Below are 19625 nucleotides of genomic sequence, written 5' to 3'. Positions count from 1 at the left end.
ACATCCAACAAGTTAACACAGCGTAAAGGGAAACAATAAAGTTGTGAAAAACTGAATATGTATACATGGGAAGTGACAGCTCGAAACTGTTAATGGTGGCTTAACCTGTTTTAAGCTGCTTCGAAGTTCTTCGCAAACTAAGCAAATTAACTACACAAATATGCCATTGCATTAGCAAGCTTTTCGAAAAAAGACTTATTTTGAAAAAAAAGTGCAAACTAATATTTATGTAGCTTGGATGAGGAAACATGACTTCTATGTTTTATTCAATATAAAAACGACATTCTGTGTTGGTGTTTTTTTTATTTAACAATACATAAGAATCTCTATAATCAACGTGTCAAATCAATGCTATAAAACTCACCCTAGCAACAAAGCGGTGAACGCGTAAGCTTTACAAACCTTTTTTTAAAATATGTCTTCAATATACTAGTATTCTACATATTGTAGCTAGGTAGTCATCATAGGATGTACCTTATGAAAAGAGTTTTCCTAATGTGTCTTTATAACTTCGTTCTAACATGTATGGTACTAGTAACGTAATAAATGTCTTTAGAATGTTTGTTTTTAACATTTTGATATTTTTGCTTAAACCGTGAACATTCCTTTTGATGTCAGGATGGATTCAAAGATGCAGGAATATACACGAACATGCGACCATTAATCGATCAAATTTCGGGTTCGGTCAACCTGTCCTCTGATAGTCATGCGGTTGACTTTCAGTTGACGTATCATGGTTTAACTCAAAATAATAGTTTCACATAAGATGTACATAAGAATTTTCCTTCTTTCAAATACTATATATGCACACCAAAATTGCTAACAGATTAACATCACGATACGAATAGCTAGTTAGAATTACGTTGACACAGGTACCAATGACGTGCCAAATATGAAGAGCCGATCAGTTAATATCGCAGATTTGTAAGCAATAGAACATACACAATACTCCTAACTGTTATTATCCCGTTAATCATTGGACAGATAGGCTAAGCATCTCATGCAGCCATTATACATTTTATATGTATATTGGCATATTGGTAAAATGATATAACTGTTTAATGTATTTTTGCCGCGAACTGTACGTGTATGTAGGTTTATACAGAAAGAAAAACGCCAAACGTGTTTGCTTTACTCGCTTATCGTCAGCATGCCAATGAAACAGAGGTTATGCATTTTCTAGCCTCATTTTCTAGCCTGCCCTATTATCATAAAAATCCAGAAGAGCGGTAAAAAAAGTCGTTTGTTTGAATTGCCTTTTGTACAATTGGTCGACAAATATGGCACCATGGATTCCATATGAAATTCATATTTATAAAAATTATGCCTGGAGATTTTTTGTTGTGATACACACATGCCAAACTCAGTGTAATCAATTACGGTTGTATTTTCGAGTTTCGATAGAGAGCATTCATATTTACTATCGATTCCATTTACCGAACAGTTGTATTCTTAAGCATATCTTATAAACCTTAATTTACCGTATAATACTCTGATTTAATGCGCTATCGTTACAACTGAAAATAACGTGTGTTTTTTAGGATTTTTGCCGTCTGTCAATTACTTTTATTTGACCTAAAATTAGTTGCTCTCTTATATATCTCCGAGTAAGGAAAAATAAAGATAATAATCAAATAAAACGTATGTAAAAATTCATAAAATGCCGTTTGTAACTTAACTTAGCAAATGTTCCGAGTTAATATATAAACCGGTAGATACAATGTACAAGGTGAACAAACGGTCCGAGTAAATATAAAAATAGCCGATTGTATAGAGGGTGGGGTGAGGTGCTGCGGTTAAACGCCATGGATTTTATGTGTTTTATTAATTTATTGAAACAAGTGTAATTTGTATTTGTGTTGCTGATTTTTAAATAAATTAGTCTATAATACGTGTTTCAAGTGCTAGATATATCACCTTAGCAGAACTATGTTAAATAAAGTAATAAGCTTATTATATATCTCATATGTATGGTTGAAATATGTGTTTGTAGCTTAGCTATGAATATTGGAGTGAGGTATGCGGTTTAAATTAGAATAATTGCGAGTTTACATTTTTTCAAAACTTCTTGCAACAAGCACGGTTATCGAGTATTTTCATGTGGTATGCGATTATATTAGGTAAAAGAGACGAATTAACTTTATTTAAAACCGCGTTCCAACACGCGCGTTAATTCTTAAACCGAACTTATATGTATGGTTTAAACGTTTTGGCTTACTGCAGATTATTGTATTTAGAAATAGAGATACTTTACTGCACTTCCTCATGATTAACATGTGTTTGAATATGTTTATTTAAGCTTTAGCGACGCAATAAGTCAACAATGCGTATCATATTTGTTATATTTACATCGAACAGGCGCTGTTCAAAGACGGTCGATTCCACTTTGTCACACTAATACATGTACTTGGTTTATCACGGTTTCGATTGGACGGAATAACCTGTTAATATAAGTTAATTAATTTGTTGTGTCAAACATTATAATAAAATGAATGTTTCACTATTCCAAAGTGTGAACCTTGCGCTTGTTCAAGTGATCTCTCCGGGATGCATGCCCTTAGACGGAACGTCAGGAGGCCACACGCGTCGTCAAGACCGCGTCCTTAGATTATTGGGTAGCGTTAGGCTTAGGGGAAGACAGCTGTCATATCAGTACCGTGTATCGCTTTCCTGTCGACTGCATTTTAAAATCCAGTTTACTGAAAATGACATTGCAAAAGAAATGATGATTGACCGTGTATGAAGATGCACGAATAAAGCAAAAAGCGCTGAATACGATTGTCATGTCGCTTTACTTTTCAAAAGAATAGAAACTCACGCCTAGTGTCGCTTTACTGCTTGAAGGATTCTGAACTGGCGCTAAGTTTCGCTTTACTGTTATCTTCCTATACACTTAAATGCGTCTTTGAGCCTTCAGGCAAAACGCTCATAAAACTGCGGCATGTAAAATCCATTACGTACGACGCACTATCCGCAAGTAAAATATAATACCTTGAAAACAGGCTTTCGCCTTATTTTTATAAAAACTATTCGGTAATTTATGCATTGATTTTAAGCCGAACAAATTGTTCCTATACATTTTGGGCACGGAATAAACTAAAACGAAGGCAGAATAGTCTCTAAGTTTAATGTGAAACTCTTTGTCAAGGGTGGATAGAGATGATTTCGTTTGATCAGCATGTTGTTTGGCACGTTCAAATGTATCGACTCGATATTTGTGCTCATTATCAGTGTTTGAAAGAGTCTAAATTTTAGAAAATGTGTATTTGTATGCATTTGCGTACGACAAAACCAAAGTTATTGTCATTTTTTTAAACAAAATCACTCAAGACTTGTTATATTATTTTAACAGCAGGTATATAACTGTTAAGTTTGATTACAGTCTATATACATACACATAAGTATGGTGATATAACTCTGGTAATTTGTGCAGTTGGCTATTTTGGTGTATTTTGTTTCAAAATTATTGGAGTTCTAAAACAAAAGTAAAACAAAAAAGGTACTTAGTGGGCAACAGCGTCTACTCGTGTTTAGTAGTTTAGTCAATGGAAACTAAAGAATTTGCTCGCATGAGCTCAGTACATGGTAGAGATTTCAGGTTTAACAAGTAATTTACTTTAAGTTGGAAATAATTCTTTTTTAGTACGAAACTCTTTTTTATTTAAATGAAAATGCAGCTACTCTTCCTTTTACATAAAACGATTAATTATGTTCATGCATTTTAAAGCTCATGTACTTTAATCAGATACTTATCCAAACATAAACATGTACTTTTTGTTATTTCTAAATTCGTTCGTACTGATAGTAGTTTTAATCGGTTTAAATTGTACTTTCGGTAATTGTGACAATTTATGTTACGTTATGTTGTCCGAGCAAACAAGCAGACAAACACTTTTCCACCAGTATTTTTCTAAATCGTCAATTTTGTCCTGATGCATATTTTGAAACCATAAAATAACCACGTTTGTTATTAAATTTTATTCAGTTAATCATAGTTTAAATGTGTATATTAACATCAGAAGTAAGCTCGCATTTCAAGATTGGCATTACACGTAGATAGGTACATGCTGAGATTAATCGATCAATTTTCGGGGTTTAAATGTCACCAGGACGTGGTCTTTGATTCCCATGGGCTGGGGTTTCAGCTGGCTTATCATGATTTAACTCAAAACATATTGGTGTAACACTAGATTTGGGCACTTATAATTTTGTCATTGACTAGGGTTATAATCAGATTACAACACATGATACCAGTGTCTAATTAGCAAAGCGTCAGAAGAGGTACAAACAAGTGTCAATAACTTCACGTAGCAGATGTGTCAGCAATTATTATAATAATAATAATTATTATTATTTTATTTCACGAAGATAACACATTAAGAAATAGCATTATATTTTACAATGTGGTCCTCAAAACACAGTATATATAAATATAATCAACAATGTCTAGCATGCTTCAGTCAGCCTTAAAATAATTACAAAAGCAACATAACTATAATAATAATAATAATAATAATAATAATAATAAAATAAATAATAATATTAATAATTATATATAATAATAATAATAATAATAATAATATTATTATTATTATAATAATAATAATAATATTACTAATAATACTAAATATAACAATGATAATAATAATAATATAATAATAATAATAATAATATAATAATAATTAATAATATATAATAATAATAATAATAATAATAATAATAATAATATTATTATTATTATTATTTATTATTATTATTATTATTATTATTATCATTATTATTATTATAAATAATAATAATAATAATAATAATAATAAATAATTATAATAATGCATCATTATATAATGCATATTTAGCAATAAAGTATTTAGGCCTAGCATTGGGGCACAGGCTCATCAGAGACGATATGTTCGGTTTAGACTGGATTTTTGTTTAAAAGAACCGTCATTTAAACGAAATAAACACACAAGAGGAAAACATCGCCTGTGATTAGCCCGTGCACTGCAAGAAATTGAAAGTTTCCAATCTAACTCGGCCACGTGACCATGTGACCTTTACCGGGTTCGTGCACCACAGGTGTTTAGCGTGTGGCTATGCTATTAATTAGTGAAAACATCATTTTGAATGATAAATAATCAAGTAGGTCACGCGAATTGTGTATCGTTTTATTTCTTAAAATTTGACCCTGCATGTGTTTAAATATAACAAGATATAAACATTTCCAGAAAGGAAATTCAGTTCTGCATTGAATAAGACCAGGTTCATGAAAATCGCTGCAAAATTGGCGGAGTAATGGCTATTCAAAGCGATGCACCCTGTTTTCGGGTGATTTCGAGTTGAATACCTTGTTATATTATATATTTGATAGTGATATTTTTTGCTTTAGAAAAGTTGATTTTTCGTTATAATATGTTGTTTTTTTTATAATTCAAAATGATGTTTTCACTAATTAATATCATAGCCACACGCTAACCACCTGTGGCGTGCACGAACATTGTTTACATGAACGGGTTGTTGGGAACGCGTGTATTGATTATTGGGTAGTTTTATGAATGTCCTGACACGCAAGATCGCTTAAGATGAAGAAACCCAGGGTCATAGCAGTTCTGTGAATCGCTTTCCTGTCGACTGCATTCACAAATAACGTCACAAATCAGTTCAATGAACTTGCCGTTCGAAGACAAGTGGTGTTTGACCTTTTTTAGATTGAGGCGATTGCCATGTAGCCAGGTCGTTGCGTGATGCATTCAATTTCGCATGATCTGGGTCTTTGAGTCCCGTTTTGGGAAAACTGGGCTAATCAGGGACGACGCTATCCTCCCAAACTGGAATTTTTGCTAAGAAGACACTATTGAAACAAAAAATACCATTTGACGGACTGCTCATGCTAATCTGGGACGACACTTTATGCGTAAGCATCACGTCCAGTTGCCCAGAACGAGGCATTTAAGTCAGATGATGCGAAATTATAGGCAACACGCCCCCATCTGTCCAAGTCATGTTATAATTGAAATTGATGTACTGCGATCTATGATCTATGATCTTAACCGCAATTGATTTTACTACTTATTCGTCAAGTATGCGACATGGTTGTTAAATTCATTACTGATACGCATTATCGTCCACATATTAAAATGTATTTTAAAGCTAAATTTTTGGTTCGACAATATATCATACAAACTATCCTGACTTTTTTGATAAATAATGTCCATTATGTTTTTATTGAAAAATTAATTATGTTGATACATTGTGTTAGTACTTATTTAATTTAAATACGTATTCAAACACACGCGAAAACGTTTGAGTAAATATATTCTGAGAGGATTTAAATGGTAAGGTAAAAATTTGAACTTTTTATGCATCATCCTTTTGTCCGAGCTTCATAATTAAACGAATCCTTTCGTACCCGTATATTCGAAATCGTTAACTTTGGCTGACTGCTAATATTGAACCGTAATATGACCACGTTGGCTATTAAATGTCATTCAATTTATCATTATTAAACTGTATATATGAACATTATAACTTGATAAGAGGTCAGATTGGAATACAAGATGTGACATGAGATACTAGTATGCGGGCACTGATCCTCGTCTTGTTGATATTTCAGTTCGAGTATCATGTTGAACTCAAAACACGTTGATGTAAAGTTAAATGTTGTCAATTATTCTTTTATTATCTACTACGAATGTAGGTTATTATCGGATTTTTATACGAAGATACGAAGAAACACGTTGATAAAGATATTAATGAAGTGCCAAAATTGCCATCTCAAATAAGTCAGCGATTGAACAAATATCACTTGTCATGTTCCGAACAGAGATAATTGCTTACTGTAAACTAATCGTTTTGCTCATTTGACACAGGTCGTTTTGCTCATTTGACATACAAATCGTTGTACTCATTTGACACAGATGTCGTTTTGCTAATAAAACAGACTGGTCGTTTTGCTCATTTGACACACAGGTCGTTTTGCTCATTTTACACACATGTCATTTTGCTCAGTTGACACACACTTAGTTTTGCTCATTTTACACACAGGTCGTTTTTTTCTCATTTGACACACATGATGCTATGCTCATTTTGACACAAAAGTCGTTTTGCGCATTTGACACACAGGTCGTTATGCTCATTTGACACACAAGTCATGTTGTTTATTTGACACACAAGTCGTTTTGCTCATTTGACACACATGTCGTAATGCTCATTTGACACATACGTCGTTTTGCTTATTTGACACTCAAGTCGTTTTTCCCATTTGACACACAAGTCGTTTTGCTCATTTGACGCACATGTCTTTTTGCTAATTTGACACACAAGTTGTTTTGCTTTTTTGATTTAAGATTTGCGGAGTACAGCTTAGCGTCATTTTGAACATTTTTGCGTGGAATACGGCTCAATTGCGTGACTTTTTCTCGTGGGACTACAACAATAAAAAGTTTATATTAATTAGAATTCAGCTGCTCTCAGGTCGTTGCCAAATGCACACAATGCACGCCTTGCTGAGCTGTTAACACTGTCGCCAATCGATGATGTTCATTTCTGTAAAAAACTACACACATGTTAAAATACCGTATATTGAAATAATGTTAGTTTTTTAATGAACAATTTCAACTATGTTTAGTCGTTTATTGACCAAAAATGTTATTGATTTTTGTTTCTGTTTCTTGTCTCGTTCGAAGTATTTTAATTAAAAGCAAAAGAATTAAAAAAAAACAACAAAAATAACACAAACATTTTCACTTGGTGTTAATATAAGACCCTTAAACGTGTGTCCTATTTTCAATATCGCATTGTTCCAGTCCAAAAGAGAGCTATAACCAAATCCACTTAATGAACTCGAGGACAAACATCCAAAATGGTGTCAGTATATATAAATATCAAGTCATTTGTCAATGGCAAAAGGGCGATTGATTTCACTATAAACCACCTAAGGGCGCGTTACATTATTTGCTCCAATCTGCCGGGCCTTTATCAACCAACATTAACATTCTATTGAAACAACATTGGGAAGCTGGCCTCAACAAAACTTCATTGAATGCTTAATTCACACCGATCATGCGGACACTTTGAAAACGGATGGCTCTTCGATAACAAAGTACGACAAAAGCCACGCGCGAAAGGTGAGTTCTTTCGCCTTTTTGCATGTAGGTTCTGTTCATTGGGTTTTCAATCAATGATTATATTTTACGCGATTTATAGTATAGCACTTCAAATTGCAAAAAAAAAAAATCGCGGAAGAATGGTGGATTATGTGAAAAAAAATAAAAACATCAACATGTCTATAATGTGACAACATTCTCTTTTCTCAAGCAACTCGAGTTCAGAGCGGATCGAAAAAAACTTAAACTGCAAAATACGCATATCAACGTGGATAAAAATGTTTTTATTTTATTTAACCATCAGCAAACTTTTTTGAACGTTCAAATTGTTTGTTCGAAAATTGCTCTTCCCTTAAAGATGACTTTTTTTTTAAAAGGGCAAACAATAACTTACTGTGTATAAAAATATAATATAATTTTACGTAAGAAATGAATGTAAATGTTTAAAGGGATCTTTTCACGGTTTGGTAAATTTACAAAATTGAAAAAAGTTGTTTCAGATTCGCAAATTTTCGGTTTACTTATGATATTTGTGAGGAAACAGTATTACTGAACATTTGCCATGGTCTAATATAGCCATTATATGCATCTTTTGACGATTGAAAAACCTAAAAATTGTTAAGCGCTGCAACGCGAAACGATTGAATACTTTGGCGAGTTCTGTTGTTGTCGTTTAAATTTGTGAAACTACGAAGATTGCTTATATAAGGTATCAAATACGCATCTTATGTATGCTTGGCAGGATAGCTCAGTTGGCTAATGCATTTTTACTTCAGGTTTCCGGGGGTCACTGGTTCGAGCTGCGGGCTACTTTTTTTTCCTTTTTTAAATTTTATTTTTGTTTTTTACTGGAGCTTTTAAAATTTAATGTTTACATGTATCAATATAAAGCATTTAATGACAAACTTCAAAACATGCCAAAATCTGTGAAAAGGCCCCTTTAAATTCTACCCAGTCTATAATCAGTTTTAATCACATTTTTATGTAAATCTACAAATTTGGAATCTGTAACGACACTTTTCGCTTTATGGTATTTTCGTCTCAAAGAAGTCTCTTCTTAGCGAAAATCCAGTTTAGGTGAAACTGTCATCTCTCGAATCCGGGACGACACCCTACGCATGGGATTTAAGCCCAGTTTTCCCAAAACGAGGCTCTATTGAAGGTCTCAATTTCACAAGCCCAGTTTTTCCAAAACGAGGCTCTATTAAAGGTCTAAATTACACAAACCCAGTTTTTTCCAAAACGAGGCTCTATTGAGGGTCTAAATTACACAAGCCCAGTTTTCCCAAAATGAGGCTCTATTAAAGGTCTAAACTGCACCCCGTTTACCGATTTCACGATGAAAGGAACATTGGACATAGCGACCAATGAAGCATGTATTGAGGTTTTGAAGAGATCAATACAGTATCATCATGGGATGATTGCCTTTAATCGTGTTTCTATATAGTAGAAATGTTTTTATTGAAAACCATGCAAATCGGAGCAAATAAATTATCGTGTTCTTAAGTGGTTTATAATGAAATCAATTGCATATTCGCCATCGAAACATTAAGTCTTAACTGTACTCATGCATGTATACGACTTTTAGGATGTTCGCCATCGAGTGAAGCTATAGCGCGTTTGGATAATAGATAGATAGAGTTACACTGAAAAAAATGTATTCGAAGCATCACACTAAATTTATAATGTGTTTTATAATGAACGTTTTGTAATGTTAACGTGATATGGGTTCGAATCCTACTAAACGTAAAGTGCAGGTAAGTCTAGACAAATTTTGACCGACAATGGTTTAAACTAAGTAGGAAGTAATGGTTTGACCGTAAATTATGAGTACGTTTTAAAGTAATGACCTTACAAATTTAAACACAATATTGGACGGTATTGAGTTAAGTTTTGTGTGTGTGTTTTCAACTCGAATATGTATCAAAGAGTTCGAGTTGAACGGCTCACTTATTTGTTGGCGTCGGCGTATTGCTTTGGTAAGGTTTTTGTGTAACAACTGTATATCTGTGTTTCAAAAACAGGTATTTAAAGCGGGTATATACGATTTTTTATATGTGTTTAATTGTAATATATTGATAAAATATGTTACAATAACACAAAATAGGCAATAAAAATAATACATTAAAGCCGAATTTCATAAAATGCAGCAAAGACAAAATAGCGCCCCGAGCCGATAGTGACGTACATATTTTCCTACAATAACCGAAGCATTCGTCGTTGTATTAGGATCGGAGATAGTGTTCGTGTGTCGTATGAAAAGATATCGTTGCAGGAATTCAAATAAACCGTTAAACTAAGTTAAGATGCACATCGTACATGTATGGTATACATGCTGGCGAATTCCGCTGTACAGCCGTTTTCAATTTCAGAATTAAATATCTGGCTTATTTCGCATTTTTCGACACATGTTCTCCTTAACTTTTATTTTAATTTATATTGAAATATATATATAATAAGTTTTTACACAGTTTATATAAATTCATAAATATTTGACAAAATCGTATATACCCGCTTTAATTGAATTTTCACCCATGCGATTTAGGTGATTATGTAAGGACAATTGCCAAGGCCCAAAATTCTGCCCTGCAAATTAGAAGAATTATGCGTTTTATGCTTGCAACAACATCACCACCATGTCTCTATTCTAGTTAAATGTGCAACTTGTCTTAAAGGGATCTTCTCACGGTTTGGTAAATTGACAAAATTAAAAAAAGTTGTTTCAGATTCGCAAATTTTCGGTTTAGCTATGATATTTGTGAGGAAACAGTATTACTGAGCACTTGCCATGGTCTAATATAGCCATTATATGCATCTTTTGACGATATAAAAACCTAAAAATTATAAAGCGTTGCAACGCGAAACGATTGAATAATTTGGAGAGTTCTGTTGTTGTCGTTTAAATTTGTGAAACTACGAAGACTGCTTATATAATGTATAAAATACGAAACTTATGTATGCTTGGCAGAATAGCTCAGTTGTCTAATGCGTTTTTACTTTAGGATGCCGGGGGTCACTGGTTCGAGCCCTACAGCGGGCTACTTTTTGTTCCCTTTTTAAATTTTATTTTTGATTTTTTACTGGAGCTTTTAAAATTTAATGTTTACATTTATCAATATATAGCATTTAATGGCAAACTTCAAAACATGCCAAAATCTGTGAGAAAGCCCCTTTAAACTTGACAAATGTGTTCCGTCTCTTTATTAAAGGTCATCGACGAATGCAGAGGGAATTACGTGACACACAAGATGGCGTCGTCATGAAAGTGATGAACGTTTATTTCGTATTAAATTCGTTTAATATCTTGACTTTACTCGCTGCGAATTTTCTTAGTGGAGCTATTAATTATGTCACCCCGCTATGAAATTTCGCAGCGAGTTAAGTCGAGATATAGAGCGAATATTAATACGAAATTAACGCTAATGACTTTCTTGCTGACATGGCTAGAAAGTGAGTGGCATTTTCAAAATTTATAAAGAAGTAAGGGTATAAAACGGCGAAAAATACCTGTCTTGGCATGGGCGTCGCCATCTTGTTAGTCACGTGACTACCACCTCTGGAATGTCCAACATAACGATCTGCAAATTAGCAGAAATTTAGCTCTTTTTTTAAACTGTGATGTGAAGTGAAAGCTTCCATGCAGAAATTTCATATAGATTCAAGCAATACTTTAAACTATTAAACCTTTCGTGGGTGCGTGAACTCAACCGGAACGTCCTGCAGTTATATACGAGTCCTCGGGGAAGCGTGTATTTATCATTTAGTATAGTTGAAAATATCCGGCACAGGCTCGTCGTAGAGCAATAAAGCAAATGACAAATCAGTACTATTATCGTTGTCCTGTTGACTGCGTTTACAAATGCAGTTCACTAAGGGCATTCCAGTAAAAGGCCATTGGTCATTCCGTAAATAAGCAATGGTTTCAAGAAAGCAACCGATTAGTCAAGTTAATTGCAACTGCAGACGGATAATGCAATCAAAACCGACACGTCACTTTCATCCTCAAACTTTAACAGGTGTGTCTTTGAACTGTCATCTGAAGGTGATTGCATAAAATCCATTACGGCAAGGCGCTATTTCGTCTCTACTGAACTTGATCATAATTTATTTTATAATATGACACTAAAGGTTTTATCCATTTATGCCCCTTGCAGGAATGGCATGTGGCAGTCGGAATGCCCGCCCGTCCGTCCGTCCGTCTGTCTGTCCGGCATTCTGTTTTCCGTAGTTGTTTCACTCAGCACTTTCAGATAATGAGCTGATTTTCGTTTTTGGTTAGTGAGTCTTCCTTCACGACCTACAGATGATGTGTGAAATTTTTGTATGGGAATTAACCTATATGACATACAAGTGAAGTTTGAGTTTCGTTCCGGTTCATTCATTTTTGGCGAAGTTATGGGCCTTGCTTGGACTTAACAATTTGCTCTAAAATAGCTGCTGTGCGGCTTCAAAGCGTATGGGGGGGGGGGGCATTGTGTTTCACAAACGCAGGTCTGGTTGATTATTATTTATAAAAGGTAATCACTAGTTTATGTACTACGTTATCGCCACGTTCTCTTCTTGTACAGTTTTTGCGCAAATGAAACTAAAATTGTGCAAAATGTACGCTTATTATCATGTTGAGTATAACTCTTTGCCAATGGTGAAGAGAGATATGGGTGTCTAATTACTAAAATGGAGATGCAAATATTTCTTTTTCATAAAACGACTTATGTTTAAACATTTATTTATTAAACTATTACAAACACTAATCCAAATATGCGCGTGTTTTTTTCCAAAGTATATTAAGACTGCCAGTATTTTAAAAATAACTTGGCTCAAGTGTAAACAATCATAAGAAAAGGTGTCGTGCGTCACACCGGTCTCCCATACTGAGAGATTTTTAACTTACACTGAGAGATCAAATACCAAAATTGATTTTTTTTTGTCTCAGCCATAAGTTGTTCATGGATTAATGGATTTTAAAATAACTTGGCGCAAATGTTAGCCATCATAAGACGACGTCTCCATATCTTTAAGGCCAAAGTCACTCATGTAGGCAAAAGGTAAAACTTCAAAACAGAAGTGTCATGTGGGAGCATCTTTGGCATATTTTAGCATTTCTTGTTTATCGTCTTATAAGCTTTATATACGTTTCAAGACGACACCGAACTATTAACCCGTAGCTGACCCCGTTAGTCCGCTTTTGATCGAAACAAGAAAGAGAGGCCACATTATATTCTTTGAAAACTTAATTATAGTATGCATGATAATTGATTAACCGACGTCAAAATGTTCCGCTTTTGATGAACTGTGTGACATTGCGCTGAAGAGCGTATTTATCACAATGGTACACTACCGACTTCCTCATGATTTTAGTTTTTAAAAACATTGAATGCGTTCATTTGGCTACGATTAAGTCACGCATGTCGTATTTGTTATGCTTGCCACATAAAACCTTTGTCAAAGGAGTGTTTATGCCACATTGCAGTATAATACATCGTGCTGTATTAAATTTCCGGTTGAAAAATATGTCAAGCATTGAAATGGTCTTGCTGTTAAGATGCTTTTCGTGTCGGTGTGTTTGAGCGAAAGAAACTGTACGATGGCTTCTTCTTTGAAGAACCACACACGTCCAAGTAATAGTGCAAGTGTCTTTAATTGGTGGCTAATAAATAACTACGGGTACACGCGTATTGTATATCATTGATGCTTTCCTTATATTCCACTATGCAAGCGTATAATACTATAATGGTAGTAGATGGTACGATATTGGATCAAACGACACAAAGTCACGCTTTGGAACTGTTACATTCTGCGACATGCCTCCGGAGCAATCGCACATTCTCGGCCCTTTCCGTCAAACATCGGATTATTAAAAATCTACGAGGGGCACCGAATGGCCTCCGGAGCGGATTTGTATTGTCTGCTGGTTGGTTCCCTACTAAGAATCTTGACCTTCGAAGTCAGTTATTGCTTGAACATGAACATGTAAAACGCTTTGGAGCAGAATAACACGTCTACGTTGCATGGGCAATTGAATTATTTTATGTCTGGTTTTTCGCGTGCACCGTGCATCATCGGCACTTCTAAACATCAGAAAAGTACATAGTTTCCACGAAATTTCAGACATCATTTCGCAGATCTTTCTGATGATTAATATATGTAAGTGCATCATCATGCGTGGTAGAATTGTTCGGATTAACATTATGAATATTTCTGAAAGCCTGGTCATGATGCGGTGTTTAGCGAAATTGCTTAACCCATTTATGCCTAGTGGACTCTCCCATCCTTCTAAATTGGATCAATTTATTTCCAAGATTATGGATGTCTAGTATATTTATTTCTATATGTAGAATATTTCTTACAGAAATCCCTTTAAGCAAACAGCGCAGACCCTGATGAGACGCCGCATCACGCTGTTTGCCAATGCCTTTTTTTTCTAGACGCTAGGCATAAATGGGTTAATAACAGATTTGAAGTAAAATTGATTAAACGATTGGTTGGATAGTTGAGGTGCACGTCAATTGATTGATTCATTAATTAATTATGTCATTCTTTTGTTCTTTTATCTTAATGCATTCATTTTCTGTTTGTTCGGACTCATTGCTACTCGTCATATGTTTGCGCCCAAAACTACACTTTATTTACTTAAATATAAAATACTAGTAGGATCTCACAATTTGTTTTGAGTCAGTACAATTATCATGCATGCAGCAATGCCAACTTGGCATATTTACATACTGTTTCATAACAGTTTTTAATTAAAATCCACGAAAAAAAAGCATATAAAGTAGCGATCTCTTAAGTGATCTTTAATAAAATCAATCAATCGAAAATCGAAGTCTACAGCGTTTCGAATGTTTCTCAGTGTGACAACAGAACAGAACACAACAAACTGTTATTACAGATTTGCAAAGAGTACATGATCAAAATGACATAAATATACCAGATAAGTAAGCAAATGCCGCGAGATATGAAGGAATGGCGTTTTAATAAAAAACAAACAAACCAAAACAATTAATGAATTTGTAGAGAATATGTATGTTGATTGAGCTACTAAATTCCATATCTGAGAGCTAGAGCTTAAAAGACCTTAACGTATTTAAAGAAGTCGTATTAAACGTTAGAAGTAGTTCGAGAAATTAATAAAACAATCATTTACCAAGTGTATGCTCGTGTTGTACAATTTAAACAATGATTGGTTTCTGCGTATAGAACATTAATTTACCGAGTATGCTTGTGTTGTACAATTTAAACAATGATTGGTTTCTGCGTATAGTACATTCATTTACCGTGTATGCTCGTGTTGTACAATATAAACAATGATTGGTTTCTGCGTATTGAACATTCATTTACCGTGTATGCTCGTGTTGTACAATTTAAACAATGATTGGTTTCTGCGTATAGAACATTCATTTACCGTGTATGCTCGTGTTGTACAAGTTAAACAATGATTGGTTTCTGCGTATAGTACATTCATTTACCGAGTATGCTCGTGTTGTACAATTTAAACAATGATTGGTTTCTGCGTATAGTACATTCATTTACCGTGTATGCTCGTGTTGTACAATTTAAACAATGATTGGTTTCTGCGTATAGAACATTCATTTACCGTGTATGCTCGTGTTGTACAAGTTAACCAATGATTGGTTTCTGCGTATAGTACATTCATTTACCGAGTATGCTCATGTTGTACAATTTAAACAATTATTGGTTTCTGCGTATAGTACATTCATTTACCGTGTATGCTCGTGTTGAACAATTTAAACAATGATTGGTTTCTGCGTATAGAACATTCAATTACCGTGTATGCTCGTGTTGTACAAGTTAAACAATGATGGGTTTCTGCGTATAGTACATTCATTTACCGAGTATGCTCGTGTTGTACAATTTAAACAATGATTGGTTTCTGCGTATAGTACATTCATTTACCGTGTATGCTCGTGTTGTACAATATAAACAATGATTGGTTTCTGCGTATTGAACATTCATTTACCGTGTATGCTCGTGTTGTACAAGTTAAACAATGATTGGTTTCTGCGTATAGTACATTCATTTACCGTGTATGCTCGTGTTGTACAAGTTAAACAATGATTGGTTTCTGCATATAGAACATTCATTAACCGTGTATGCTCGTGCTGTACAAGTTAAACAATGATTGGTTTCTGCGTATAGAACATTTATTTACCGTGTTTTCTCGTGTTGTACAAACTGAACAATGAGTGGTTTCTGCATATAGAACATTCATTAACCGTGTATGCTCGTGTTGTACAATCTAAACAATGACTGGTTTCTGCGTATAGAACATTAACATTTCTAACATATATGTACAACATACCATTTTTTGTTTTCATATATTTCTGTACCAATGACATTAAAACAAAATAGCGTTGACAGTGTAACAAAATGTCTGAAATCTGCATGGCGCATCCTTATCCTTTCTGTCGTTATTACGAACTTCACGTTCATTAATGAAATAAATAATTTCGATAGAGAACTCAGCCAAGTAATACCCCTATAGTTATTTATAATATAATTAGCGTCACCTTCCTTATGAACTGTCATTTATGCAAGATAACCACAGGTCCGTATGCAACAAGGGCATTTACATAAGAGAGTAACTTGGAATAAAAATAAGCAGGCACACATACACTTACAAATTACTTGTAAAAAAATGTGTTAAAGATGTTAAAGAATCTTGAGACATTTCAAGACGTTGCCTAGATTTTGTTCTTGATCATGTACACATGTATTCCCCTCGATGTTTATTTAATATGATATCAATGCTGATTTTTTAATTAACTTGTTATTTTTCTTTTAAAATCAAGTTTGTTTTCCATTTGATATCACATGAAAATTCGCAATTCAGACTACGGTTCATTCAAACTGTGTTGCAAACACTCTTGACTTATAAATAATGCCTTCATAAAATCGGATCATTAAGACTGGCGATACATAAAATGTGACCATGTCCTTTAATAGGTATTAAATGTCATTGTAACACCTTAATGCCAATGACATTATTCATTATTAGATTAGGAATTTTAGAAAACTATTACTGTTCTATGTATATTTTCGTATTAAATTATTTCGTTACGGTCTCATGTGGCCCCTGAAAGTCGCGGGGACATAGGCAGTTGTCTACTATGCCTAATGGGTTATACAGACAATAATGTAACGAAGTGATGAACAAATACTCTACTGTAAAACTATTTCAGCCGTGCTCTGTGAAAAAGGGGTTAAATGCATGTGCGTAAAGTGTCGTCCCCGATTAGCCTGCGCAGTCCGCACAGGCTAATCAGGGACGACACTTTCCGTCTAAACTGGATTTTTGCTAAGAAGAGACTTTCTTAAAACAGAAAATATAATTAAAGCGGAAAGTGTCGTCCCTGATTAGCCTGTGTGGACACTTTACGCACATGCATTAAACCCCATTTCATACATTTACGACGTGTATTTTGTGCAACTCGGTGGTATGAAGTTCATGTCAAACGTGAACACCTCGATCATTCATGAAGAATCAGCATCCTGCTTTCATATTATACATTTTCAAATTGATAAAATATATGCGAAGTTTTTTTACAAACGTGAAAGATAATACGTTCACGTTGAAAAAGAGCTTTCTTTGTAGTTTCATAATAACACAGTTCGTGGATAGTTCAGTCACCCAGCAAGTCCGTAAGTTAGACAACACGAGTCACTCGTTGGTGGATGTCTTGGGAAAAAAAATAACTCGTTCACGTGACTGAGTGGCTTATCGGGTTTAAGTGAGGATTGTTGGAACTTACTTCCTAGATGGCGTCGTTCTCGTGTTTTTATCAAAAGAGTAGCGGATATTTTCATCCAGTTAGCCCCTTTATATTTATATTTCTTTTGAATGATTACGCCCTCTCTGTTGTACGGTGTTTGTGCTCCCCTCAGAATTTTGCTTCAGTACCGTAGACGTCGGAATAAAAAACTGTTTGAAGCAAAGCCGTCAACAAATTTGTCTTGACCTTCGAGATTTTGGATGTTCGAATATCATTTTCTCGTTTAATAAACAATATTTTCGCATGCTTACAGTAAAATATAACATAAATTACGATTATTTTCTTATCTCAACGCGTGTTTAAAAAAGAAAAGGGGGTTTAAACCATTATTATTCGGCATTGAATGAATTAATAGACATATAAACGCGTCGATATAATTAAATAATCGTGATTTATGTTACTGTCGCTGTAAGCATGCAGAAATACTGTTTATTCAATATGTAGTGAACACTACAACACCAACTTTTTTCTTATCTGAAACCTCATGGGCCAGATATTGGTATCTGACATGTTACATCGTATGGTGATCATTTTTTTTTTCAAGTCAAGTCCTTAGGGTTAACACTGGCCCTGTGTCCAATCTATGTAATATAATGGACATTAACAAAATCCCCCTCGCTATAAAGCTGTGCGACAGCGTTGATATATTTTGTCTTTAGTATCATGTTTTCGTAGTATCGTTCTCCTCATCTATTTATTCTCTTAACCCATTTATGCCTAGTCGACTCTCCCATTCTTCTAAATTGGATCAATTTATTCCAAAATTAGTGATGTCTAGTATATTTATTATATATTTTGAATATTTCTTACAGATATTCCTTTAAGCAAACAGCGTAGACCCAGATGAGACGCCGCATCATGCGGCGTCTCATCTGGGTCTACGCTGTTTGCCAAGCCCTTTTTTCTAGACACTAGGCATAAATGGGTTAATAAATGATATAAATGAATGAAAGTTCAGATTTTTAGAAGCTCAAAGGTCAAGACATAGAAACACTTAACTCGTATATGGTATTGATTGCTGATGATATAGCTCTATTTACGACAGATCCTTTTAGATTACAATCCCAGTTGAATTTCATAAATACTTAATGTTGAAAATTGGGTCCAAAATAAAAGTTTAAACGACTTAAGTCTGTATATTGAAAAAATACTTAAATATACACATAATTTTTTTTTATGTTTATTTAACAATGAAAATATTGAATTTTATTCACAAATTTAATATATTGGTATCAAATTTTATAATAATGGTTTGCTTAATGAAGATGTAAAAACCATGGATGGGCAAGCCATAAAGGCATATAAACACCTTGTAATCCTTATTAAGCAAAACGAAAGGTATACTTTTGACGCATTAGTTGTACCTATAACAAGCAAATTCGTTGAATTGATATACCCTGCCAATATGCTTCTGGACACAGAAGTGTTATATTTGACACTCAAAAAGCATTTTTTCAAGATACAAATTGCCATAACTCTGTTATTAACAGATGGTGTACAATGTCTCATTTTGGCGTGCATCATCCTCTTATCCCTATATATACTCATACCAAGTTTCAATGAAATCCACCAAAGCAATTCCAAGATATGGCTCCGGACACAAAAGTGCCGGACGGACGGACGGACGGAAAGACGGACAACGCCAAAACAATATCCCTCCGCCTTTGGCGGTGGATAATAACCTATGGTATTGACGTTTGGGGGTCTATGAAAGCAATGAGGTTGACGAAAT

At 34.2% G+C, this 19625-nt stretch overlaps 1 protein-coding gene and 3 long non-coding RNA genes across 4 annotated transcripts in view; 1 reads left to right on the top strand and 3 right to left on the bottom strand.

Annotated features, from left to right (window-relative positions):
* The window catches only part of LOC127881714 (uncharacterized), a 515289-nt gene that overhangs the window by 345902 nt on the left and 149762 nt on the right, over window positions 1-19625 (bottom strand). The gene's annotated exons all lie outside the window — the stretch shown is intronic.
* Window positions 1-19625, top strand: part of LOC127881606 (uncharacterized) — a 135640-nt gene that overhangs the window by 20056 nt on the left and 95959 nt on the right. The gene's annotated exons all lie outside the window — the stretch shown is intronic.
* LOC127881722 (uncharacterized) overlaps window positions 1-19625 on the bottom strand; it is a 264293-nt gene that overhangs the window by 204415 nt on the left and 40253 nt on the right. The window lies entirely within an intron of this gene.
* Window positions 7253-11852, bottom strand: LOC127881721 (uncharacterized). The gene is made up of 3 exons (XR_008050221.1): window positions 11787-11852; window positions 11610-11680; window positions 7253-7423 (listed from the first exon to the last, which is right to left on the bottom strand). It is a non-coding gene; the product is annotated as an uncharacterized LOC127881721 (long non-coding RNA).

This window comes from Dreissena polymorpha, chromosome 5 (genome assembly GCF_020536995.1).
Source record: "Dreissena polymorpha isolate Duluth1 chromosome 5, UMN_Dpol_1.0, whole genome shotgun sequence".
NCBI lineage: Eukaryota > Metazoa > Mollusca > Bivalvia > Myida > Dreissenidae > Dreissena > Dreissena polymorpha.
This window is presented reverse-complemented; position numbering and strand designations above follow the sequence as displayed.